The sequence below is a fragment of the Thunnus thynnus genome, chromosome 21 (genome assembly GCF_963924715.1).
Source record: "Thunnus thynnus chromosome 21, fThuThy2.1, whole genome shotgun sequence".
NCBI classification, from domain to species: Eukaryota; Metazoa; Chordata; class Actinopteri; order Scombriformes; family Scombridae; genus Thunnus; species Thunnus thynnus.
The window spans coordinates 20,544,567-20,571,332 of record NC_089537.1 but is presented as its reverse complement, the minus strand read 5'-3'; the positions used below and the strand labels follow the sequence as shown (position 1 = coordinate 20,571,332).

General features: G+C 40.4%; 1 long non-coding RNA gene across 1 annotated transcript; it reads right to left on the bottom strand.

Annotated features, from left to right (window-relative positions):
* Positions 1-5,319: 5,319 nt before the first annotated feature.
* On the bottom strand, positions 5,320-26,130 carry LOC137173592 (uncharacterized). Its single transcript, XR_010925217.1, has 3 exons — positions 26,046-26,130; positions 22,952-22,997; positions 5,320-10,487 (listed from the first exon to the last, which is right to left on the bottom strand). It is a non-coding gene; the product is annotated as an uncharacterized lncRNA (long non-coding RNA).
* Positions 26,131-26,766: the final 636 nt, after the last annotated feature.

Genomic DNA, 26,766 nt, shown 5'->3' with positions numbered 1-26,766 from the left:
AATAACCCAAAGTCCACCTCCTCTAATAAGCCCAATGAATAATGCACAATGCTTATACAATGTTTAGAAATGCATATCTTCGGAGATGAAAATCCCGGCCAACCTTGGGTGAGTTAATGGGAAGAGACTGTTGTCCCTGGGGGATGTAAAAGAAGCACAGCAAAGTCCAGTAAATGCTCCAGCTTCCCTTAATGTGAGAGGTGAAGCTAAATACTCACAGCTTACAAAACTGACAGGATTAAGAATTGGATTTGATTTAAGTTAAAGAGTTTCACTGTGTGTATTTCTTTCAAATTTGGTGATAACTGCTAAATGATCCCAAAGATCACCTTTATCAGTCAAACAGCTGTGTCACTTTCTGTTGCGAAAGTTTAGATTTCTCCAAGTGCTTTTTCTCTCAACCATATTGTTTATCACTGTCCATGCTCACTGCCAAGCTCTTCTTCTGTTTATTCTAAGCAAACTGCTGTTGGTGGTGATAGAAACATGAAATGCATGTAGCTGGGCGCCAAGCCATGAAGTGCTCTAAAAGTTATTAGTAGAATTTTAAAATCAATTCTGGCAGGAAGGCAGCCTGTGCGGGGAGGCTCAAATAAAGGGGTAAAGTGAGTCTGTCCAAGACTGGCAGCCAAGCTCTGGACAGTCTGGAGCCAGTTGATCAGGTCAAATAAAAGAAAACAATTTTTTCAATTCAATTTTATTTATATAGCGCCAAATCATAACAAAAGTTATCTCAGGGTATTGTTTACATAAAGCAGGTCAAGACCGTGCTCTTTAATTTACAGAGACCCAACAATTCCCCCATGAGCAAGCACTTGGTGACAACAGCAAAACTCCCCTTTAAAGAAGAAACCTCAAACAGAACCGAGCTCTGGGTGGGTGGCCATCTGCCTTGACTAATTGGGTTGAGACAGAAAGAAGGAGGGAGGTGGAGGGGGGAGAGAGACACAGAGAAGCATAATAACAACAATAATAACAATATTAATATAGATATGACTAATAATAATAATAATAATAGCAATAATATCAGGAGAAGGTGTCAAGGCAGGACACCAACAGAAAAGAACATAACAACACTTTTTATTTGTTGAGTACAAATAACTCTAATTTCTATATCAGAGGAGTTTGAATCTTCTCATCCAGTTTCAGTATTTCTATGTCCACTAAGCAGTCCTGTGTTGTTCCAGCGTTCTCAAGTTGGGAGGTACATCTGGATGCATGCACATTAAAATGAAAACAGATACCACAAGGATGTATATATCAACAAGAGTCTGTATGGTGGGAGAATACAATTGGACCAAGAACCGAGCCTTGTGGTACTCCGTTTGTAGTTACTAACAGTGAAGAGACATTATTGTTGGTGGAGACACAGAAGTATTTATTCTGCTTGAAAAGAGAAAAACTAATTTAGGACAGTTCCCCATTTTGTGACTGAGAGCTTCAGTCTGTTCATCAGTATACAATAGTAATTTGTGTCAAAAGCTGCAATCGGGTCAAGTAGTACTAAAACAGAGAACATGCATTCATCAGCAAGCCATTTGTCATCTTGAGGACTGTCGTCTTAGGATTTTGCATTTGCATCTTGCATGGAAGATGCTGTATGTAATTTAATATGATCCAGAATAGCAACAACATTTTCCACTGTGGTTGAAATGGAGATTCGTGACTACTTGTAAATATGACTATTTCTGGTTAAGAGAGCCCTGGTTTCTTTAAAAATGTCAAATACTACATTTTAAATTGTTCATGGATGTATCCAATAGACAGAAATATTGTAACAGAAAAATGCAATATGCAAACACATACCAGTGGAATCAATTACATTAAAAAGAACAATTTGGAGGGTGGTATCAGGACGCTGTATACTTGCAGTAATGGGAAATAATTGATCAAATGTGTCTAAATGGAAATGGTTAAAGTGGTGAGAAGGTTCATTAATCAATCAGTTATTTGAAATAAGATCTGGGCTCATATTAACAAGTAGGGATGAGTTCATAGAAGTTTTTTATTCTTATGTTTTTGACGTGGTAATAAAAAGAAATGTTTAATCCTTTGCTGATGTAAAGTTTTGTCATAAAGTTAATAAAGCAGGTTGTAGGTCTTGATTCCTTGTGCGCAGCCTTCTTGGCAGTTTTTGAAAAATGAAGCAAAGACCAAAGCAGGTTGGGTCTATGATGGATTATGAAACACATCAGTTCAAAAATTAGGCTACAAAAACTAGGGCCTCCTTTAAAATATCTTCATAATTTATTACTCCTTCTTCTTACTGTTTGCTATTTTTTCTCAGATTTTTAAGATTAAATTGGCTTTTTAATTGATTATCTTTTTTATAGAGCATGGCACTCTGTAGCATTGTTTTGAAAAATTCAGAAATATCTTCAAATTTCAAATTAAATTAGATGAACAGTCTTTTATTGGACACAGTTATGTAATTTTAAAAACCTGCAGAAAAAAAAAAACTTGCAATACAGTGCAATATCAAAGATTGAACAGATGCAAGCGGTGGCTCTAATACACTCCCCACCCACAGCAGCAGCACCACCACCCTCCGGCTCCAGAGCGGCACAGCTCAGATTTACTATCTCTGTTTGAGATGCATGTTTTCATCAGCTCCCCACATGTTTACATCACATATACATCTCTCAGCCACTGAGAGTTGGGGATAGTGTGGCACCGGCTCAGATGTGCCCCTTCCTCCCTTCAACACTCCCTCCCACATAGACCACATTCCACCCTTCTCTTGTCGAAAGTATACCCATCTGCCCCGGAGCCAAATTCCAGCCATGTTTTCTGGGAACATAGTGCTCTGCTTTAGAGAGCCTCCCCTGAGAAGGCCCGTGCCACCCCCTACCAGGGCCAAAATGCTACAAATTATTGAGGGAGCAGACACTGAAGTCTTTCTTTTAACCCCTGACAGGTATTGTCAAGATGTTAATGGAAGAGACAGAGCTGTGTGACACAATGGGGATTGTGAAGGTTTCAGAGGTGTATATCTTCAGGATGAATAGGCTGTATTACATCAGCCATGTGTTGACATCATGCACTGTTGAATATTCATTAAGAGACACTATCACTTTGGATCAAAACTCCTCTGAAATGAGAAATAGAGGTGATTCTGACACCAGCGTCCCTCTGTGTGATACGTTTGGGATATCCAAGTCCAAATGCTTCTTTTTTTCTCTCTTTTTTTTTTTTTTACAAGAGGGTGAAAAATTTAAGGGGGGGTGGGGGGGCTCAGGAGAGAGGACATGTATGAGATACTACATTCCTCCCAGCTCTATCAAGCAGGCATGAGAAGATGTCAGAAAGGCTGCCTGAGGCTGCTCTGGTATGGTTCATTCTTATCTGCACAGATGAACCCTTCTGGCTCTGACCTGGCAACCATCAGCCAGCTCCAACACTGAGCACACAGCCTCTAATGAAAGAAGTGCAGACCAGACGTAGAAACACTCACACGCTGCCACCACACATTAGGGAGCTTTCTATGTGGCAACAGGAAGCAATCACTCAAGTGTATGCCCATTAAACCAAATACAATTTAACTGTCTTTTAGCATGAATGATCTAGTATTTTTCCATATATTCTGTATTCTGTTCTGTTATCCAGTGAGTGAAGTTGGGGGCTGCTGAGACCCTGCTATACCCGATTGTGGGTCTAGTTTTTTGCTATATTGTGTATGCTTTATTCTAATCGTGTGAGATCAATCATTTGAAATTGTAGCATTTCTCTCCTCAGATCTCCTCACCAAATTTGTGTCTCGCTACTCGTGAACGCATGCACTGCTGCACGTCACCTCCTGTTGCACACTGAAGAGGAAAGAGGCGATGAAATCATTTCCTGTTATCGCTTCACTGTTTGGTTTCCTGGCAACGCAACAACGACATCGGGGAGAACAACTTCTGCAAGCTGCTTTGATCCTTGAACCTTGTTTCCTAATAACCCTCATCACATACTGTAGATGAGATGTAAGATTAACTCCTTACTCATAATGAAACTGTGCTGTCGAGCCAGACGCTCTTATTGATTGACATAATGAAACATTTTGTCTGTCATGGAAGTCTCAGACAAATCAATCAGCTTTGAAGCTCATTAATCACGGATATTTAACATTGGATGGTTTTGTCATGATCATATTTGCATCAACAAGCTTGTGCAGCATCTTCACCTAAACCTCACAGTGTTGAAAAAGCCATTGAAAGCAATTTAATAACTCATGCACATGCCGTCCATGATCTAATCAATGTTCAATGACAAGAATCTCCACATCCATGTAAAGTCTGATGTAGAGAATCTATACTCAGTATATCAATATTCTCTATCTAGACCCAGTGAAAACACTGTATAGGATCAATATGTTCAGCCTCAAGCTCTGAGATGTTCTATTAACAGTTTCACACAGCCATTTAAATCAGTGGACGGAGATTGATTCAGAGTCATCTAGTGTATCGATGATGGTTGGTTTTTATGACTGGAATATAAGTATGAATAACACAGCAACAGTCTATTCACTGGGTCTTTTGTTGCCAGAAAATGTCACCAGAAATAGCAAATATACACATATAAATAAAATAAAGAAAAATGGAGGTGATAAAAAAAAAAAATAATAATGAGGGGACTACAAAAGGTCAGTTTGCATCCATTTAGGTGAAGTAGGGTGGAAACATTTGGCTGATTTGGCTTTTATGAGGATGAAAATCTTTTAAAAACTAAAAATGATGTCAATTTCAATGCCAAAAAACTAAAAGCAACCATAATTTACTTCAAATGTATATTATTTTCACAGCAAAAATCATTTAGACTATCATTCAGCAATAAATCTTTCCACTGAAACGCTGAAATAATTAAATTATTTGATTATTTGAGTGAGCCAGAGAAGGTCATCACAACTGATGCAAACCTCCAAAGAAATATTTCATACCGTGACTCCATGTTTTCAATAGTCAGGCTCACGCTTCAGACGCTCCAGACTTTAGACTCCAAATGTTAGATAATCCCCAGATGTTATCCCCAGTTGCATTATCTTCCTCACCAACATCTTGTTTCTTCACAGTTTTTAGCATCTGGGAAAGCTAGGTTTTCCTTCACATGACTCAACCGCTGAAAAGGCCTCAAACATGTCTAGCAGCAAATTTAAAAAAATATCATAGCTCTCACAAACAAATATAAGGCACAATAATATACTTTTGGAACATTATCTTACTTTTTCATCCTCAAAATGTTATCATCATCTGACCATCCATCCAGGAAACTGCTGGAAATTACCAAAATAAATTTGTTGTATCTGTGGTTTTTAAAATCTGATTTAGGCAAGGTGTTTTTCTAATGCATTTGGGCACTTCGAGTGCCAAAACATATACTGGTAGTGCAAACCATGCATGTTTCATGTCCCATTTAAAAGCTGCTATAATCAATATTTTTATAATAACAGTTGATGAAATGACATGAAATGACTAAGTGGATGTGAAAGTGGCTGCACGTACTGATGAACCCACAGAGAATTACCACCTCACTTTGCAGTTTCACTTCAGCTACATTTATATACTTCTGATTTGTTTTTGCAAAATATGTTCTGTAGGAAACATAATCACTGCCTGGATTATGTTCAGGTAACAATTTTTCCAGTAAAGAAAATCTTACTTCTTGTACTACACAGAAGTCACAGGGAGATGGCTGGATGATTGGTGGGCTTTCAAAGTACCGAACATTGACACTGGAGTCCATTGTTCACATTGAGTCCTGCTTGTAGTTTGTTTTAGGCTAAAAAAACACCTGGGTTAAGGTTAGATTGGGGAAAGACAACAAAAACTCCTTGCTTAGGGTTAGACTAGTGACAACATGTGCTTCATGTTAGTGTTTTCAGTATTTAACCAAGACCACAGTCTTAACCTTAATCAAGTGCTTTGAGTGTATAAACATATCCATAAGACAAATTAAACATGCTTTAGTTGCTGTAGGGGAAACAAATGAAATACATTGAGAGGGAATGTAAAAAAAAAACTTTAATTGTGGAGGCAATATCCATACCAGACTGCTGGTCTGGCTCAGACATTCAGTCGGTTTATAACCCAAGCAGATCTCTTCAGTGACAAGGTGGAAATCTCCTCCATGTGCCTAGAACACTTTCAAAGTCTGGTGAGATGGCATTCAGTATTTATGCACCTAAAGAATGAAACAGTTTGCCTGCTGAACTTAGACCTGCTCCAACACTCATCTTTCAAAACCAAGCTGAAGACCTTCCTCTGCACTAAAGCATTTTTTTAAATGACCACACCGTATTTGTACAGTATGTTTGTTTGCATGTGTGTATGTATATGTGTTTTGATGCGTATGTATGCATGGATGTTTCTGTTTATCTGCACATTTCTGCTTTTTTGTTGTTGTTTTTATGTAAATCACTTTGAGCTGCTTTTGTATGAGATGGTGCTATACAAATAAATCTGAATTGAATTGGAATATCACTTTAGTAGATAAATGTAATTTCTATGAGACAGGTTTGGAAGAAGAGATCTACAATGCACAATGGTAACCTCAGTGTGAGGAGACTATTGTGAACAAAAAATAGGCCACACAAGATGGAGAATGACCTGACACATGGGCCAGCTGACTGTATGGGCCTAATGATAGTACAGGAAGCAGGTTGAACAAAGAATAACTAGAGAATCTAAAACAATGGACATCCACCTAGTGAAAAACAGAAGTGACAGCTCCTTGTGACTTCAGCCTCTGTTTGTTCCTCCATCATTCCTTGTGAGCGGTAATTGCACAGCGAAACATCCTGTTTTGAGTTACCTAACTCAATAGAGTCGCTGCTGCAATAAACAATAAGAATATTTCCTAAGCTGTGTAATGGCAAGAATCACAGGGAAATGGGTTGTGACAGAAGAATTTGGCAATTGAAGTTAATGTAGCCTAACATCTTTTATGCTTGTACAACATCCATAAGTTTGGTCCTAAATAAGAGGTCAAGCTGACACACTGTCTTGTTTATGCTGCTGTAAAGATGACAGCCCCCAAAGGACATTATGGATGAATTGATAAGATTCCAACGGGGGGGGGTTGATTTATGCCAGGAACTTGCTCACGGGGTGGCCTGGGTCAGGGAGAAAACGGTAGCCAAGGTTGTCTGTGAGAGCAGATTAAGTGTCCAGACACAACCTGTCACTGAAAATACAGCCTCAACTGTGGGAGCCGGGAACAAAGCCAGAAAGTGAAAGGCAAGTCCACCACAGTGTGATTTTCCAATGATGCACACATAAGGGCATCGAATCCCTATGCAAAAACACAGGCATAAGAATCGGGTGCAGAAGGAAAAAAAAGAGGCGATTCTTGCAACAGGAAGTGACGTAAAGCGGCAGGTGTTGCTTCCTGCTGCTGAGATACAAGCATGGAGAAGGAAGGAGGCTGGGAGATTTAAATGGGGGGGAGGTGGGGGCAGGGGGCGGCTGGGGATTTGGGCAAGCAGATGGTGATTCTCTCACTGTGAAGGGAAGTGGAGCTGAGCGAAGATACGAGGAGAATGGTAAAGAGCACGGACAGAGGAGGAAGGATGTAAGTTGGTCCCGTGGGGAGGATGAGGTAGTGGGGTTATCCACCGGCTGGGCTGGGCGTGCTCAGTGCAGCCTGGAACCATATGAGCTGAGCAGGGAGGGTCAGAGAGAGTCAGAGGGAGTCTCTGCAACTGCAAGAGAGTGAAAAGTCAAGTAAGATGGAGAGATAAGAGTTCAGTGGAATGGGTTCATGTCATATCCAAGAATATGTGCTGGTATTTTTCTCTACTCAAAAGGAATAGTTCAACATTTTGGGAAATAAACTTATTCGCTATCTTGCTGAGAGTTAGATAAATATGTAGCTGGAGCCAGCATCATTTTTTGCAGACCAAACAAACCATATATCTTGTCAATTAGTGAGCTTTAGAAGTGTAAGTAGACAGATTTTGTTACATTTGGACAGAGTCAGGCTAGCTGTTCCCCCCTGTTTCCAGGCTTTCTGCTAAGCTAAGCCAACTAGCTGCTGGTATCAGCTTCATATTTAACATATTGAGAGTGGTATCAATCTTCTCATTTAACTCATGGCAAGAAAGCCGCTGTGCGTATTTCCCAAAATGTCAAACTATTCCTTTAAATAAAAGTAGCATTAACACAATTTTAAAAACACTGTTACAAGTAAAAGTGCATTGAACTACTCCTTTAAAATACGAGCGCTGCTTTCACAGGAATTTGCATAATTACCTGATAGTGAGACTATCCAAGACTCTCTTTTTCCTCTCTCCTCTTTTTTTTGGGGAATAGCTGTGCTGAAAAGTGCAATCAGCTTTGTGTTGAACAAAAAGCAGGTGTGTGAAGCTAGCTGCAAGGGGAAGGAGCTGAGAAGAGAGAAGGGGGTGGTGGCAACGTGGGGAGGGGGGTTTCGCTTTTCACATCCATTTCACCCAAAAAAAAAAAAAAAAGAAAACCTGAGGATAAATCCCAGAAATAGATTTAGGCTCAAAGTGGCAGACACCAAGCTGTTTCTCTTTGCCATACGGCAGCTGTCTTCAAACGTCTGGGATGACACAGCAAGCATCCTGTTTATTGACTACCAGCAGGAAATGCTTTCAATGCTAACAATGTGCGCTACTTACAAGTCTCCTTGCTGCTACTGCTGCTGCTTTTTTTTAACCTCATCCCTCTCCCCAAAAAAGGGGGGAAATGTTAACTCGAAAATGAACCGTCAAGGGAAAGCTGTGCATCAATATTCATTCACGCAGAACATGCATTGTCAAGTAGAAATAGAGACGGTGATGAGTGCTGCATTTATTTGTCATTTACCTCCTGGTATGCTAATATAATGAGGTCTGCACACCAAATAACCAAAGTCTGAATACTGATTCTGTGCCGTGTTTCCAAATGCAACTGCCACACAAAGAACACAAATACTGCCTTTAGGGTTTCTTTTTTTTTTTTCTTTTTTTTTTCTCGAGAGAATACTTAGTGATAATAGTAGGCTACATTTTCCTTTGAGGCAGTGAAGAGAAAATGATATTATTCCATCAGCATAAGGTTATTGCATTATGTGTTCCTTACGTAGTTCAATAAGCAATAAATCTTAAGGCAGGCCACCAGTAAAGCTGCACAAAGGTAGAGGCACATCTCCACTTTATGGATGACAGTTGTGAAGCAGTCCGACAGTCACGTCTTGTTGTTAGAGAGCAGATGAGCAGCAAAGTCAGGAAAGAACTGTGAAAGATTTATCTACTTTTAAATGGCCTTAATTAGGGTATTTTGATCGGATTTTTCGCTTTCGACGACTAACGTGTGCCACTTCGGCTTAAACAGCGAGGAAAAAATGAGCAAATTATAAGACGGCACATAATAGGAAAAGCTGCTGTGATTTCCCTCAGTCAGAAAACTCACATCAGATCATTTCAGTGATTTCTGAATGATGCTTTCAGTGCCGCGTCTGCGTGCTCGGGATCAGAGACACATACAGACCCCCCTCAGAATTTTAAGATGTGTTTATAGCAACATGGATATACAGTCTACTGTATGCTGGCGCAGGTTAGCACCACTATCTCTCACTCGCACAATGTAAACAACATGGTTTCCCAATAACATGTTTACTAGACACAGTGAGTCAGGTCCCGAGGGGTTACGCCAGGACTCTGGATGTCTGCGTCATCTCAACCATAATGGAGCTTTCAACTTAAGCTACAGTGAGATAGAAGAAAACACTACACCGACATTGACCCAAGGGTGCAGGTCTTTGTGTCAGGTGACGGTGGGGGTTTGAAGGCCTGAATCAGAATCGAAATGTGGCCTTCTTTGGCCTTGACACAGGGTTTTCAATGGGAAATTGGATGTCTTTGTTTGGAGAGATTGATTTTTTTTTTTTTCTTTTTTTTTTTTTTTAACCATCTTTTTCAGACTCAGTCCTTGCACACGATGGTCTGTCACACGGTAAAATTTGAATAGATTTTTTGTTCCTCATAACTACTGGAAGTGACCCCTTAGCCTGGCAAATTCTTTCCTCATTTTATCCAAAGATTCCTCCCTGTTGGTTTAGTTTTCTTTCAAAATCATAAAAAAAGCAGAAAGGAAGAACGCTGGGCACACATGTCATGGTTGTAATTAAGGGATGTGTCAGTACCGCTGTGTCTCTCCAGGAAAAAGCCCTGAGCTCTCTCTCTTTCTGTGTGTGTGTGTGTGTGTGTGTGTGTGTGTGTGTGAGTGACATTGTTTATGTTTCACTTATCTCTGGCAGATGTTAGCTGAGTGAAATTGAATTCCTGGCAATGAGAGGGGGAGAGATCACGGCGCGCATCCTTTTTTATGTCTGGGGACAGGATTTCTCCTGGCTGGCCTTGATCCCTTGATTGTCTGCCCTGCGATGTTGTTGGTGGATAATGACAAAGGTCAAGGGTGAAACAGGCTTTTCCTGAGTCACAGGGCCAAGGAACCACTGTCATCCTGTTGGTTTGGATCAGATAACAGCATCTCGAGCTGGAAGAACTGAAATTATATAAAACAACAACAACAACCCTCTTATGCGTGCTACGTGACAAGCTGGCAAATTATATGAAGCAGTATCAGCTGAAATACAAATCAGCTGTCTAATTCTGTTATTCAGCAGTAACAGCACTGGTGAATACAGGCCTCAGTAGCTCCACACAGTATCTAAGTTTGAGTAAAACACATATCATACCGGGTTTATAGTTCTTCATATTTCTGCCTTTTTCCACATTATCAGGGTGGACTTGTAAATCTTTCTGAAAGATAAATCCTGCAGTGATAAAATGTAGTCAGTCATCTTTATTGGATTTCTGAGACTGGTGTGAAGACTGTGAGATGAAATCGCTGCTCGCAAATAAAAACATGGCAGGGCCCCTGAGTGAAAGGCTTTGCTCGTATGCTGAATAGCACACATTTATCTCAAAAATAAAACTCCGAGCTGGTGTTTCTGCTGCAGTCGAGCATTTCCTCGGAAATTGTTGGTAAGATGATGCAGCATCACTTTACTGTAAAACCAATAGAGAGAGAGAGAGAGAGGGGGAGAGAGAAAATAAAGAGAGCAATTTGATGTCATTTGCTGAGAGGCCGGCCTCATGTGTAGGCGCTCTGTTTCCTCTTGTTTACCCCGAGCTGTTTCTCAACCCGGGATAACAACCCTGAACAAACATGACTATCAGCTGATATTGCGGAGGTCTCCATAAGCATGTGCAGATGACACTCATTACCAGCGCAGGTCAGGAATATACGGAGGCAGAAGTTATACAACAACACCTCTCTGGCTTCGTTATGCTTGATTGAAATGACAATTTGCCCCCCAGAGAAAGTTGAGAAGGAGACATAGCACAAACAAACAATAACAAATGATGATAAACACAGTGCAACAAGAGGGAATGGAAAAGTAAGTGGCATCACAATGTGCACTAAACTAAAGATACAGAACAACAGTATTACTCACTGTTAATTTCCTGTCGCATTCTTCAGTTGTTAATACCTGTCGTTATTATATTCCCTGCTGTGTCACTGCTGTTATGTAATGCTGCATTGAAAGATGACATAATACCAAGGTCTGTGATGTTTACAGCAGTTGCTATGGTGTTGCTTGTACACTATAAAGTAGACACACATGGTCCTATACTGCCCCGCCATGTGCTCAAACTTGAAAATCAACAGAAAATCCAATTAAAAATCAGAGGGAAGTAATCTGGTGTTCTGCTGAAGGAGTGCAACAGCATTAAGCTTGCATAAATAACTATAAGTCTGGACTTGGAAGGTCAGTGAGGCCATCAGACTAATCTGAACTGAGCGTGGCTAGACTGCAAGTTTTAAACCTGCTTTATAATATTTGCTCCTGTCTCTATTCATTTGCAACAGCAAATCATTTTTTGAAATAAATGTAATGCTGCTCTAATTACACTTTTTTTTTTTAAATCAACATAATCAGTTAATTAATGAGATGTTAAGCAACATATGTGGCGTGTCCCAAAATGTTGACTCTGAACAGCAAAATGGTGACAGTCACAGATGCTTATTATCAGCCTATTGACTGGAAATAAATTAATCTAAAAGATCAATAAATTAGGTGATTCTTTTTGCTTGATTTTTGAATATGGAGTGCTGCCATTTTGGCTGATATTACTGATACTGTCACTGATACTGTCACTGATATTTTTTCATTTTCCTACAATATCCGTTCATAATTACTAAGGCAAATCCTGTCTCCGGTGTCAAAGTCATGCTATTACATGCAGTACAAGACTGTAGTGCTTTTTTCCCAGGAAAACATTCCCACTGAACAAACAGTACCAGTCAAAAGTCTGGACACACTCTCTCACACATTCTCATTAAGGAGAATGGAAAGTGTGTCCAAACTTGTGAATGGTACTGTAATTCTGGCAGACATTATGTTTCCCCTAAATGTAATCAGCTAAACGAAAAAGGAGTATAAACACATCATTTCTCGCAGACAAGGGTTTTCTCTTTTTGTTAGACTCCCTCTTCCTGGAAAACGCTGTTTATCTTTTCATGTCTCTCAGGGTCTCAGGGTGTTGGATGTGATTGTTGTATGATGATGATGTGAGTTTTTTTGTAACTATGTGACGCCTATTTTGCATCGCCATCTTGACCAGGTTTCCCTTGTAAATAAGATAATTTATCCCAAGAGACTTCCTGGTTAAATAAATGAAATAAACAAATAAATCTTTCAAATTGTACAACCTAAAAAAAAAGTATCTCCAAGCACAAGCTGAGATAACCCTGATGACATAACTGTGACATCACCAGGGTTATTTTCTCGGACTTGACAAAGCCCCTGATTAGTTATGAACGATTCCTTCTGGCTAAATTCTTTCCTGTAACAAGCAGAGAATTTAATTATGTAATGAAAGCTATTCCTAAAGGTCTATTACATCTAATGAAAAGTCATCTTTAGTTTCAAGAAGCAGGATAGAACCCCTTTGATGATAAATGGTATTGACATTATGAATACTAAAGGCAACAAGAAACATATACGTAACACATTCTATGAAAGAAGGAAAATTACTCTTCAAGGAAAAACTTTTTGGGACATCAAATTCATACACAATATATATCCCACAAATCTATATTTCTCTAAATTTTTAGATATTGAAACAAATGTAATTTTTGCAATGATGAACCAGAATCTATAACACATTTATTTTACCTTTGTATACATTCAGTTACTTTTTGGACTCAAATGAAAGATTATATATTGTATAAAACTAATCATAAAATTAAAATTGAGTGTAAAAATGTCATTACATATATTTTTCCCCCCAGTTTTTCTGGATTGTCAATTGTCAATTTAAAGAATATATTAAGGCTCTCAAACTTATAAACACTAAAATAAATTAATATTATTAACTTTTAAACTCTCTTTAAAGAAGAATAACATGTTTTTTATCATAACTTTATATTAATGAATCCCAACTCTGCTTCTTTTTTATTTATTTAAATTCATATTCTTGTTTCTTTGTATACCATTATGCTGAGCACATGTCTGCACTGTCTGTATATTTGAATATTTTCTAAATAAAGTTTGAAAAAAAACAAGACAAAGCCCCTGCAGAGCCGCAGAAGACATTATATACAATTGTTCACAGTTCTCTGTAAACCGATCTTCATGTGTAAAATGAGTGGAACTATCCTTCACTGACAAATGATCATCATTTTCACGGACTGATATGAAACTGAGCTCTCAGCATTTACCGGAACAGTGTCTTTGTCATGTTGGCTGTTCACCAACAGACTTCAGACTAATTCTCTGCTTATGTAGATTCAGACTGTGTGGCTTTATATTATCCGTAACCATGAATACAGACATCTAGTATTTATTTGCCCTTCGACAGTACAGATGATAGGCCCCTGAATGGAGCAGCAACAGTTGGCACGCTCCCAACTTCCACAAGCGAGTTAATAAATAAAATCCTTTTACTGTAATAATTCATCCTACATATCTTGTCTGGGCATTGCATGCGTATAGCGGCTCGCTCCTGAAACAGCAACGTGCATGAAGGTGCCCTTCCAGATGCCTGAATAAAACAAATTCTGTACATTGAAAAAGGACCACCAGAACTAAACCTGTTATAATTTCAATTTGATCCCTTGTAGCATGAAGTTGACCCCTTTATCTTTGCCACAGATTGAAGTAGCTGGAGGAGTTTGTGTGGAGGACAGTTATCATTCACGGCTGCTTTTTAGGGGGTCTTGGGTTTTAAATATACAGATAATGGGAGTGAGGAAGGCACATTATTAAGAAAAGTGCGTGGAGCAGAAGGGTGGTGCCATCAGTCAAAGAAGACATTAGAGATTTAGATCAATCCTGTTATATAGGAAAGCGTATGCACAATGTGGCTGATCTCCATATTCATATGTAGAACTCTGTGCCGTGTCATTAATAATCCGAAAGATGGTCCATAAACCCAATGGTGTAGCAATGGAAATTCAATATGAGTAAGCGGATGGTGTAGGGCCCTAAAATATGTGGGGGTTTTGATTAGGGTACACGGATGGGGAAGTGGATAAGGGGAAGATATAAAAGCAGCCACACATCTGCATCCCCACAGGAGAGCTTTTGGAGAAGAAGATGAATATGGATTCCCATTAGAAAGCGAATAGTTCATATCCAGGTGATTTGTTACGAGGTATCAGCAGCTCAAATCTCTTCTCCCTTCATCCAGCGCCGCCACTCCTCCGGTGAAGTCATTTGCGAAACGAGATTCCTCCAGACACCCCAGATTAAAATGCAGTTGAATGAAGTGGCAGGTGGCAATCACCACCTCGCGGCGCCTCTCCCTCCCCCCCTCTCAACTCCCTCATCTCACCCTCCTGGCTCTTATTTTATTGAAGTATAAAAAAAAAACACCTCCAAGAGGATCTCGGTGAGTGCAGCGAGATTTCAGGAACATCGGTCACAACCTGATGCTAACGACGTCTGATGAAAGGGCGAGAGATGAGCGTGTGTGATGAAAATGCATGCAGATGCCCGGAGCGAGCATCAACAATGAGGCTCTATAAGAAGACACCATAAATAATAACCAGCCACTGCTGAGCAGTTTTTGACACATGCTCAGCAGCATGCCCCGACACGGCTTAGTTTTGGGTAACGACGCTCACCTGGAGAGCAACACAGGCTGTATTTGGGGTTGAGAGTAAAGGATGTTCTCGCAGCACAAGATGCATTGACCTGATTTCTCAAAATAGAGCCATTAAATACAACTTTATCCAATGGCACAAGCACAGAATTCACCAAAACCCCAGTTCGAGTAACTATTTATCAAACTTTTCCCTCTTTGCGACTTAATCACAAATAAATGGGGATCCCGGTATCTGCTCATCTGAATACGTTATCCCCATCACCCTCTTTTCACGGGCTCACCATATCACCGAATGGCGAACCAAGGTCAACATGTTTGCACAAGGAGCAGATATGTTGAGGTCAAAAGTTTATCGAAGAAAAAGAAAAGCACCATTCAGCCCGGCACCCACAGATGGACAATGGATGAAGATGGGAGATCACAACCGGACAATGGCGCTGACCCCAGTCACTCCACGACGTTCGTTCCTCCTTTCACCTTCATATCTCTGCACCTCTTCTCAGTGTTTTCACACCAAATCAATAGGAGCTGTACAGAACGGCTGACTTGAAATTAGCTGGAAAAGTAATGACAAAAAATATCAATAGGTGTAGATAATGTGACTGCAAATGTTTTTATTGCCATGCCTGTAATGGAAAGCCATTATCATTTTACTGCTGAATTCCCTAACCAATTGTAATTTCAATATTATAGCCTATTGCAGTACAGTTGTGATATTTTTATTGATGCAGCATCTACAGTGTATTTCCTATCAGTGAAATGAGACAAACATGAACAAACAGAGAGATATTCCTCATTCTCCCTGTTTGTAAAGGTGGGAAACTCTTTTAAAAACATGTTTCAACACAAACCTGCGTGAAAGGAAGGTCTTTTTTTCTCTCTTTTTGTGTGGTTTTTTTTTTGTTTTTGACCTCGCTCTTCCAGTGACAAGTCAATCCCATTCAATCCGCATACCATTTCCTGGCTGACACATTTTGTTTGCAAACGATAAGGCAGGAGTTCCTCAACTTCTGTTAAGCATGTACACAAAGATCAGCCGCTATGTGTGTGTGTCTGTGTGTGTGTGTGTGTGTGTACAGTGAACAATGATGATAATCCCTGCCAGGCATCTCAGACATGCAGGTGTTTGCACATGTTTTCGCACGAGCGCCTCACCCTTTCCATTGCTGCTTCCCTTGGAATGGGAACTCCAAGAAAAACAGCTAGGGCCAAACGTAAACACAGGGTGTACAGACTGATGAGTGTGAGGCTGTTATATAAGCCAGTGCTATTCAGCTGGGGGGGGAGTGTTTGGAAGTTGGCACAACACACTTGATGTAGGTGCTTGAGAGAGATGTATAACACCGGCCGGCCCGCTGTCAAAACACCTGGCATGTTGCAGCACGCCGCATTTGCACTTGAATGTGTTTTTGCATGGGTTTTCTATAGCGTACTATTTCATATATGTTGCACAACATGCTGACTTGATAGCAGGAGTAGCAATGACAGATGTGTGCAGCTGCGGTTGCACAGAGCACTGACAAAACACTGAGAGGAACTGGAGCTCTTCCATTATAGTCTTACAGCCAGTTTACAACATAGAGCCATCAGTGCAGCCATGTGTGATTTTACTTATGTTTTTATGAAGGCAGCAGACTGAGGAGTTTCTCTATCACAGGTGTAGCTCACAGTAATGGCCACAAGGCTTTTTTTTTCAATTGTTGCTCTGCCAATTAAAGCAGCTCATCAGAGACTGATGGTGGAGCTGTTGTTAGTCGAATTAGTAGCCGCAGGCCATGTTTGAGTCTCAGTACTCTGGCTATGGCATAAGCTTTCATATGAGCAAGTAATCACAAGTCCAATCTGCGTCTGCAAATCCTCTCAAGAATGTTTCATTACCTAACAAACAGCACTTGCAGTCTGTTTACAGAATATTTATTGCCATTTTTGCTCTTTCTTTTCTTTTCACATGTATCTGCTGAAAGGGAAAAGTTGCTCTGCCCACCTTAAATCTGACTATAAATACCCCCTCAAGATATTTTAAAAAAAATCCTCTGTTTTGAATAATAATTTGTGTCTGATATGGTTTTTAGAAATTCTTAACATTTGCATCTTCTCCTTCTCTCTCTCTCATTAAAAAATACAGAATCTATATGCAAATATATTTCATTTTAAAAGTTAAAAAACTGCTGGAAACACAAGAACTTTACTACTTTACTGAAAAGTCTATTCTTAGTGTGTGTCCACTGGATTTTCAAGTTTGATGGGTTTCATGTTTTCACATCACACTTGTGTAAGTTGCACACTGGCCCACATATAGCTTTCAAACTAGTTGTGATTTCACAAATGAAACTTTCCATCTTCAGCAGATGAATGTGAAAACAAACAGCACATACATCATTCTGCACAGTCAAACATCCAACTGAAGTAACAATACAGAAAACACATTTTTGAGTGGAGGGGGACTTTAAGGCACACACATACAAGCATGATGTTGTGACATCACAAAGTATGGAAGCCAGTCATGGTCAGTTATGCTATTTAGGTGTCAGGCAGCGGTTTGAAACTTCTGGGACACTGAGAATGGACATTTCAGTGAAGCAGGAGACTCCTTCTGTCTGTGAGTCAAACTTTTGAAGTTAAACATATGGGATGTTTCCACTGCAGAAAGTTTCCCAGGGGAACAAGAACCTTTTGAGGAATTCAACCTGCATTTTATGTAGAAAGGGGGATTAAATTTATTTCCTGTAGATAGTTCCAGGCACAAGAAGTCGCTGCTGTGGGGGTAGTTATTTACAATGGTTCAGGAGGTATCTGAGTGAAAGTTGCAAGATAACTCTGACTGTCATTTTTTAACCTGTCAGGTCTAATTTGCCTAATTTTCATGGTTCTTCAGATGCAGTGGAAACACCAAGGGACTTTAAATTCTTAGTTTAGTTCCTTGAACTTTTTGGTCAAAAAGGGGTAACGTTTGTATATTCATAGATTCAGGATTTTAAGCGAGGGAGAAGATGTGCTTCCAAGAATAAGTAAGAAGTTTCTGGAACTTTTTTTGTTGAAAAACTGTATCAGAAAAATTATTATTCAAGCAGAGTATTGTCTTGTCTTAAATCTGTAAATCCTAATCCTATCCCTGATCTGATGTCTTAAACTTGATAATTCTTTGAATACTGTTAATGTTTGATTGTGCCTGTGCACAAACTCACAACTCCAGCAATCATCTCAGCTAAAGTACAAAGTATAAATAGGACGAAAACGTGCATCCTCGTGCCCTTCGCCCCCTTTCACCCGTCCTTCCCGGACAGTAGTCCTCATCAACCGCGTTGTGCCGCTTCACAGCAATGACAAGGCACCATTTGGCCAGTAGATGTTTAACCATGTCCCAGGACACCAGCTGGCACTCAAACACACTTCACATTTCCCTCCAAAGTGAGCCTCCTGTTTTCCGTCCGTACTCCCGGGAGCGGAGGGGAGGGAGGTGGCGGGGAATTGAGGGCAGGAGCAGTGAAAGGAGGGGTGGGCTAACAGGCAAACACTAAAGGTTACCGTCCCCATTTCACATCAAATATCAAGGACACCAGTAATTACCGCATACAGCTGAGAGGTTCCGACACCGGCGTAGGGTATCTCTTCTATCTGACCTTGTGATAGCCTGAACTGAAACACTAGAAGCTCATACGGGAAGGGCGGCTACAGAAAGAAAGAAAAAAATAACTTGAAAATGACACTCACTAATTGCAATGCTCCCAAAGTGCACTGTACCCTAATTGCATGTCAGGATGTGTCCAGTTTACTGGCATGGCTTCTCAAGGAAATAGATTTCTCCCTGGATTTGATCCCATTGCCTCTGTGCAAACACAGCCCACTCCCCTCACCTTTTTGTCAATGTCATGAAGCGAAATGCAAGTTAAAGACAACCACCAGCCGTCTTAATTGGTTTAAATGTATGTTGAAGGTTAGCTACGTCAGAACATGGAAACACACAAGAAGGGTTAAGAGGGAAAAAAGTGAGAAACACAGAGGAAATTCACAGTGCTTATTAACATCCCTCTGTTACTCAGTGTTGCGTGTGGCTGGGGCTGCAGAATGAACCCAGAGCGTGAGTGTGTGAATTTCTGCTTGTCGGCTTTGTGGGTGGGCACAGGGCCGGGGCTGCATGTGCTGGCTGGACTAATACAGAGTCAACCGGGGGGAATTTGATCCCTGGTTTGGAAGGCCAGGCGCATTGTTAAATTCCCGGATTAGGCCACTGTAAAGGGAGGGAGTGTTAACTGTGCTGGTCAGCAGGCTCGGCCGGGATCAGCGTGCTTATTGAAGCTGTTCTGAGCGGCTGTCACCGGCTGATAGCGTGAGATGACATGACGCCCAGTCGTGTCGCTCGCACACTCCACTGTGCGCTCCACACTGACCCACATATCACACCTACGTACAGAAAGTCCCAAATAACTGTGCTAAAATCTGCCATGGCTGTTAATTAATTCTCACAATAGGTCAGCCAGCTGTGGGCTTATGTCAGACATGCTTTCACCGCGTGCCTGCATCAGCTTAGAGTTTAGTGCTGTGCTCCATAAATAAAAAATAATAATAAACCAACTCTTGTGTGACAACTTCATGATATCAAACTAGATACTGAGCACACTCTGTATGAATAAATGTTTCTGGAATATGTTTACAGCTAAAGCAGCAGGGTTTAAAATAAGAATTCCAGCAATATAGCACACCTGCGCTAAGAATAGGCACGATGCAAAACTGTAACTGTGGCACGTATGAGAGGCGTGCATGTCTTACAATGGAGGCGAGGAGTGGGAAGTCTCCAGCCGAGAATGATCAATTAAGAACTCGCTCAGGTACCCCACGCGCTGTCATGGCTTATTTGGGTTGTTGTTGCCACTGCCGTTGTTTATTGAGCCCCAGCCATTAGGGTTTGTTGGAGAAGAGGTGGTGTTCTGCTTCTGCGTCTGTGCTGTACTACCCCCCACCCTCGTGTTTTTTTCCCAAGGGAAGGCAGCCATGTCTCCAGTCATTACAGGCTGTGTGTTTGAGGTGAGCGGGGTGCTGTGTGTCTACACTCGGCTCTTCAGTCATTCGAAAGCCGCCTGCCTCCCTGCCTGCATGCTCAGTCTGGATGTGTACGGAGGCACTGGCTCGTGTCATTGCTCTCTGGGGCATTGCCTCAGCCCTGTTTGTCTGTCTGTTTACCTGTCTGCTTTAGTCTGCCAGCTTGTCTGTCCGTCTTTTTGTGTCACCTTGCTGCTGCAGTGTGGTGGACCTCATGGTGTCTGTCCTGTTGCAGGGCCTCAAAATGACACCGGTTTGGGGCTCATGGCAGAGACAAGTTCACACACTCTTCATTATTAGCGTCAACATGTTGTGCCGGGAACAGTTGAGTCTTACTCAGTGCTTGTTAGGGCAGCAGCGAAGGTGCCATGGTGGTGCCTATTAAAATAGGCTTAATTTAGTTTCAGGGAACTGAATGTTGTGTTCCACCGGAGGCTTCTTGCTTTTGTTTGTTTGACTGTTATCATCATTAGTAGACAGTGGTGGAAAATAACTAAGTACATTTACTCAAGCACTGTACTGAAGTACCATTCTGAGGTATATGCTTCTTCTTCTACTCCACTACATTTATTTGACAGCAACAATTACTAGTTATTTTGCAGATGAATATAAACAACTATTATACAGTAAATAATAGTAATAGTAACAGTAATTAAAATGCTGCTTATAGTCCTTATACTTTTAAGTACATTTTGCTAATAATACTTAAGTACGTGATTCAATTTTAAATGCAGCTTTACCTAACAGAGTATTTTCAAATTCTAATATTGCCACTTTAACTTAAAGAAACAGTTTGACATTTTGGAAAGTACGCTTATTCACTCTCTTACTGACATTTAGATGAGAAGATCGATATCACTCTTAAACATGAGCGCGGTCTCAATTTTTTCATCTTACACTCAGGAAAGAAAACAGATATGTGTATTTCCCCAAATGTTTATTGTCATCTCTAATGGACAATAAAGTTGTATTGTATTCTATTCTATTCTATTGCTTTAAGTACAGGATCTGAATACTTCCTCTGCTACTGTCAGTAGTAGCATTGGCAACAGGAAAAGTATGAGTATCTTCAGCATTAGTAGTTAGTATTGCAAACAGCTCATTACCTGCATGCAGGTTCAGTGAGAAACAAGTCAGGCATCACGCTGCATCAAAGTCTCTTTGGCCAGTTATTAAGGTCATTAGTATGTACACTTTGTACTTAGTATATTTGTTTATGTCAGTCTTATTCCCTGTAGCCTGTGGTGGTGTGATGGTATAATTCACCACTCAGCCAGTTTCCGGGAAACTGCTGCTTGGAACAACAAGTTTCATTGGAAAGCAGTCATGAGATATGAATGAGTCACTCTCAGCTGGGCAAAGGTATCCGCTGAAGGGAGGGGGGGGTGAGAGAGAGAATTTCTAACAGTGATGATTATCATCTGATTGCTGCAGCAACCAGATGATGATGTACAAACAGGAACACATGTTGTTTTATGGCGTCCTTAATGATTATTTATTTAATTTGCCATAGATCTACCAAGCCCAGCACATGGAGAGAGTATTGCATCATTGCTATTGTTAACATTCAGAGCAATTAGCTGTCGTATTGATAGTTTAAATTGGAGATGAAACCCACACTGTATGGGTCACTTAAGATCAAAGTGTTCACTCAAGTGTTCACTCTCAAAGAATATCCATTATGTAAGCTTGGGAAAATGGACTTACAAGGTTTAGATGAAAAGGGGCTTACATGGTAACGATTATGCTAAAGAAAACTCACAATGGAACATAACAAAGGCAATGGCATAATAGGTTATGAGGGGAAACAAGGGGTTTCGGGATAGGATTTCCTTTTGATAGGGAAAGAAAACACGTAAAGTTTAGGGACAGAGGGAGGGCGACAGAGGGGAGGAACTTGTGAAAGGAAATGCCGATGACACACAGATCAAATAAATGACATAACTGTTCAAAGTTCAACAGCGTTCAGCGGCAAGTGAGGTCATAGTGGGTAGGATTTGCTACTTTGGCAACAGCAGGCCGTTAGCCTGCCCACTATCTGTGTCCTAATGTACAGACAGGCGCTGAGTCAACAAAGCCGGTGTTTGGAGTCAACCTTTAAAAGTCACGACCTTAGCAAAAGGTGCAGTAGAGCTGATGTGTTTCCTATACAGCACAACTACCTAAAGTTCAGACTCTGCATTAGCCGCAATGTTGATCAGCTTTCCTGACAAAAACACAATTATGATAAACTAGCGCCTCACAATTAAGATTTTCCAAAGTTCATTCTTTACTGTGCCATAAACTTTCCTTTGATGACTCTTATCCTTCATGTGGATCCACACAAGGAAGCGGAATCTTAATGTGATGACCAAAGACTTACTCATAGTACTGCTGCTCAACGTCTGAATTTAAATGGCTCAAACAGGCATTCATTACAAACTTAACCGTGTGGGAAAAAGCCCCACTTTGTGTGACTGAGTGTGGACTCTATGGAAACAAAAGCATTTCTCCTTTCTTTCTTTGTATTTCCTTTCAATCCTGCCATCAGCATGTCAGAAGAGTCGGATAACTTCATTTGAAACTGATCTGTGACCCAGATCTGTGGCAATAAACGATAGATCTGAGTTTGGATGATGCATGATAAGCAAGCAGTGGAGTCACATTGTTCACAGTTGTGTGAGGACAAAGACCCCCCGGGCAGAGGCCTGCCTCCCAGGTCACTGGCTCAGATAGAGACATGAACTCAGATAGCACAGAGAGGGAGGTGACATTACATTGGAAAACAGAGATTTGGTATCAGATTGTAACACAAAACAAGCTTTTTATTCTTACCAGCACTGTTTTTAGCCAGCAGATCGATTTTCATCCATCCATCAACCTGAAAGAAATGTAGTTTGTTTTTTACATGTCTGTGTCAAACTTCCTCACAAGGAGAGAAAATAAGGAAGTTTTAAGTTTAAGTTTTAAGATAGGATAAAGGTTTTGCAGTACGGAGTGGTAAGGGTTAATGAATAACTATATACTCAGTAAGGGCTCTCACAAGCATAGTAATAAAATCATGTGTCTGTGTGTGTCCTTGAATGAGGAACAAATAGCAACTTTATATCTAAATCAATGAACAGTGTGAACAGATTTTGAACATTTATTTTTCAATTTGACAAAACTATAAGATATTACAGAACTTGATACAATCAGATCAGCAGTTTTTTGAGCTAAATGCTAACGCTAGCGATGCTTACAATGTTAACATGCTGATGTTTAGCAGGTATAATGTTTACCATGTTAACCGTCTCAGTTTTATATGTTAAAACGCTAACATTCTCTAATTAGCACTAAACCCAAAGTACAGCTAGGGCTGATGGGAATGTCATTAATTTTGTGGGTATTTGGTCATGAACATATTGGACAAATTAAGATTTTGATCTGATGATGGCACTTAAGGAAAAATTTAAAGGACCCACCAAAGTTATTGCAGTTCATCCTGAAGGAAATATGTATGTCTCTACCAAATTTCAAGGCAAACCGTCTAGTGGTTGTTGAGACATTTGATTCGACACCACAAATGTCAACCTACTGGTGGCGCTAGATGAAAGGTCAAGGAATCACTACAGTCATTAGGATTCATCTTCTGGGGATGATGAATATCTGCATTAATATTTAGTATTTGTTGAAGTATTTCACAGATTAAAAGAAATGTTTGACCTGCAGGTGTCAAGTCATTAGGAGTCATCCTCTGGGGACCATGGGTATCAGTACTAAATTTGATGGCAGACTATACAATATTTGTTGAGACATGTTACTAAAAAACTAAAAAATCACCCTAAAGGTGGCGCTATATGACAAGTCAGGGGATCAATAAAGTCAGTAAGCTTTATCATCTGGGGACCCTGAATGATTATACAAAATTTCACAGTAATCCATCCCATAGTAGTTGAGATGTTTCAGTTTGGACCAAAGTGGTGGACCAACGGACTTACATTGCCAACACTGGAGCCACACTGCTAGCTAATAACTAATAAAAATAATAGCTAAAAATCAATATCCACCAAAAAATGTGCTTTTCTCCAGTTGGATGTTTAACCCCTCTGTGCAGAATGATGTTTGAACAGATTTTGACAATAGAAGTTCTCAAATATCAAATTGGCTTCATGCCAGGTGAGCCAACATTACCTCCTTGTGACATGAATGACAAACTGATTACAGCTGATATGTTTTCTGGAACACTGGCTATGAAACTATGAGTCAGTGCTTCTGTAATTCATTCTCAAGGAATTTGTCTGTGTGCTCTCATGAACTGAGTGATACGTGATCCTGTATCTGAGTCTGAGAATGCCACATTCAGTTCAACGTGTTCATGGTCATGGTAACCTGATCATAACCTCCTCCTCCTCCTCCCTCCTCTTTCTCTCCCACACCCTAAAGTGTACAATGAATACGTCCCAGTTCGCTAATCAGTGGGTTGGGTCACTGTTTATACCGTGGCCTCGATAAATACCGCCCCCGAAACAGCCAGAGTGCGCTGGTTCCCACAGAGGTTGGCAGAAAATAATAAAATACTTAACATTCCTCCACCCTGTATAATGGTAGTAGCCTTTAGTGCAGAGCTGGCATCACTGGAGGGAAAAACAACTTTCAGGCCCTGTTTCACACCCTGTGTGAAACAATGACCATTGAACTTTCCTGCAGGTTTTCTACTACTTTTAAGATCTACCACTGAAATCTCTCCCTGCATGACTGCAATGTTCAAACAAAGCCTTGCCTGAAATCTTTTGGGTGCACAATGTGTTTCCGGGTTTTTTTTGTTTTGTTTTTTTGTGAATCTATGGTTGGTAAAAGTGAATGGAGCTCAGTTTGGAGGGTGTATATGTGGTCCCTTCACTCTTTGTTTTTCCAGAAATGTTGCTGGAGACTATTCGTTTCATTTGAACAGAGAAACTCCTGAAGGCAATGAAAGATAAGACTCTGACTCTGTATTCACTTGAGTCATAACCTCAAGGCTACATGACGCAGCCTGCATAGTCACTGGTAATTTGCTGTTGTCAAAACACCACCACCATACACAAGCTTACATGCTTACATACACTGACAGTACTTTACAGTTCATTTCGGCTGCTGCTGTTAGACTGACAATGCCAATGTCCATTTTTTGTTTTAATGTTTTACTGTTTTCATGTAAGAACAAGGAGGTTTTCTATAATATGAAATTTAGATTTGTAGGTATGTTTTACTTGCTATCCCATGTATTATGATGATTTACTGGCTTCCTAGTGTATGAGCCTGTTGGTACTACTCTGCATGCTCTATGTCTGGGATGGTGCTTGGGCTGGAGGCACTGGGAACCTGACCTAATGTCAGGACTCTACTGCGCCCTTATTTAATCCCCTCTCCACTCCATTTTGGTTGTGTCTGCTATTGTTATTGTATTTCTAGCTATACTAGCGGTGTGGCTCTAGGGATGACAATCAGAAGCGTTGTTAGGATCTTGAAACATTGGGGGCTTAGCCCAGCTCAGAAATCTTTAGATTTTCACCCGAAAACCACTTTCAAGTAATTTCAGAGAGAAATGAATATAAGATGTGAGACATTGTCCTACTAAAAGGAGCATAGGCTGGCTTTCACAACATGAAATCAAAATAAACATAATGAGTTTCATGTGAGTTCTCATTCAACTTCTGTATTATTTTTATTTTTAGCGACATGAGTAAAACCTTAAGAAAAAATAAGAGCCGATGATGAAGCAGTCATATACTAGATTGTATGTTGCCAGTGCTTTGTTCAGTTTTGAAAACTGACCAACCTTGTTCTCATAGCTTCTGCTGCTATTGTGTAACAAAGGCTCCTTTTGAACTGTGACATATTTGAACTGTGACAAACTGTGTTAACTCTGTGTCTTATCTGTCTTATCTGATACTCTCATCTTCTTCACCTCTCCAGCAGCTCTTTTGGTGTGTCATCTGTCTGTCGCACTCCTCATCTCCTCTGCTCTCTCCTCCTGTTCTCTTCTCCTCTCTCTTGTCCTGCTCATAAAAAGGATGCAGTCAGCAAATGCCAACCAAAATTTAACCAAATCTCTAACTTTTTCGATGTGATGATTAGATCATAAACACATTATTTATTTATCTATTTTGTACATAGACTTAACCAATAATTTGAACACACCAACCAAAATTAGATCATACAAAAGCAAACCATTAATGCACTATTCCATCCCACAGGGGCTAAATAGTCATCAATGCTCATTATTACATATGGGCTGACAGTCACACAGCACAGCGACACTATTGGATTCCAGCTACAGACCAATATTCAATGCAGCAACAGATGTACATCGGTCAGTGTGCTATTGATATTTATTACTTCCTGCAGTGTAATCAGTGTATTCTGTGCTCTCTCCATCTGATAACATCTATCTACACATTTCATCCCTTCCTTTGTTGTTCTTTTCATAAATGGTGTGCCTTAGAATTAGTCTTATTTATGATGATTTACACAGCTATAATCATGTGGAAAAGTCTGCCTTGAAAATACTTGTTGTCATAAATGGTGTGCCTTGTGACAAAAACGTTTGACAACCACTGAGCTAGACTAGCTAGCTAGCTAAAGAGCCCTCTTCTTCACCAACCCGAGCTTGTAGAGGAGGCAGCGGC